Here is a 1,862-nt window from a genome sequence, read left to right as displayed (position 1 = left end):
TCCTATAACTAATGAGATTAAATTAGTAATCAAAAGTCTTCCAACAAAGAAAAGTCCAGGACCAAATGACTTCATTGGTGAATTCTACCAAACATTTAAAGAAGAATTAACATCAATATTAATCAAACTCTTCCAAAAATTTGAAGAGGAGGAAATACTTCTAACCTCATTTTACAAGGCCAGCAATACCCTGTTACCAAAACCAGGCAAGGACAATACAAGAAAATTACAGGTCAGTATTCCTCATGAGCATAGATGCAAAAAATCTCAACAAAATATACTAGCAAACCTAATTCAACAGCATGTTAAAACAATTATACACCATGATCAAGTGGGATTTATCCTTTAGATACAAGGATAGTGGTGATAGGTATATCACAAATGTGATATACCTAATTAACAGAAAGCAGCATAAAAATCATATCATCACAGTAGATACAGAAAAAGGATTTGACAAAATACAACATCCTTTCATGATTAAAACTCTCAACAAATTAGATATAGCAGGATTTACCTCAACAAGATAAAGGCCATATGTGACAAACCCACAGATAGCATCATATTCAAGAATGAAAAGATATAAGCTTTTCATCTAAGATCAGAAACTAGATAAGGGTGCCCACTCTCACTACTTCTATTCAACATAGTACTGGCATTCCTAGCCAGAGCAATTAGGTAAGAAAAGAAAAAAAAAAACATCCAAATCAAAAACGAAGAAGTAAAATTGCATCTGTTTGCAGCTGATATGATTTTTTATATATAAAAAACCCTAAAGATTCCACCAAAAAAAATTTAACTTATAAAAGAATTAAGTAAATTTGCAGGATATAAAATCAACATACAGAAATCAGTTCCATTCCTATACACTAACAACAAACTATCTGAAAGAGAAATTAGAAAGCAATCCCATTTATAATATCAAGTACAATAAACCACTTAGGAATAAATTTAACTAAGTTGATGAAAGACCTGTACCTTGAAAACTATGATATTAATAAAAAAAATTGAAGAAGATGAAAATAAATGGAAAAATATTCTGTGTTCTTAGATTGGAGGGATTAATATTGTTAAAATGACCGTATTACCTAAAGTGATCTACAAATTCAGTGTAATCTCTATCAAAATTCTAGAAATAGAAAAAATTCTTTAAAAAGTATTTTTTTTCAAAAGAAATGAATCCTGGACATTTCTTATTTTTAAGCGCTTATCTTTACATTAATTATTAATAAAGCACCTAGGTACACTGATTAATATGAGTTTGACTAGCATTGTTTATAAAGAATAATGTGCTCTCATAACCTAATATGCAAGAAAGAATATTAAGTAACAGCCACACATACTACAGAATTACAAGAAAGAGAACAAACATTTCCTATTGCTACCTTCTACCTCATCCTCTAAATTTTTATCTTAAATTGAGTCGAGATTAAGTTAACATCAAGCCTCGTAGGGTAGAAGTGGGGTCAATGCAGCTCTATGATTTCAATGAAATGGTGCGAGGTAGGCATGTGTTACTGGGTTTTCTTGTATGCTTTTCCTGAATACCTCCTGACCCCATTTAGTCCTTTCCCCTAAAAGGCCAGGATGACTTCACACTTATGATGCTTTTTATTGTTTAGGAAAGCAATATTTGAACCTTCAAATAAAATGATTTTATAAGACTATGAAGAATCAGATGACAGATTTTAAAGAAATGACTATCTTTGCCACACTTTTCATTCCCAGTGGTTCAGTGAATATATACTGTCTGTCATGTAGTCAGATAATAGCAATTCTTTGAATCAAAATTACAGATGGAATGTTTTCACCTAAGTTTCATGGAAAATATAAATTTTATGGAGAAATGGCTTTTGGAAATTCTA

Source organism: Pteropus medius, unplaced genomic scaffold (assembly GCF_902729225.1).
Source record: "Pteropus medius unplaced genomic scaffold, Ma_sr-lr_union100, whole genome shotgun sequence".
Taxonomy (NCBI): Eukaryota; Metazoa; Chordata; class Mammalia; order Chiroptera; family Pteropodidae; genus Pteropus; species Pteropus medius.
Note: the sequence above shows the minus strand (reverse complement) of the source record.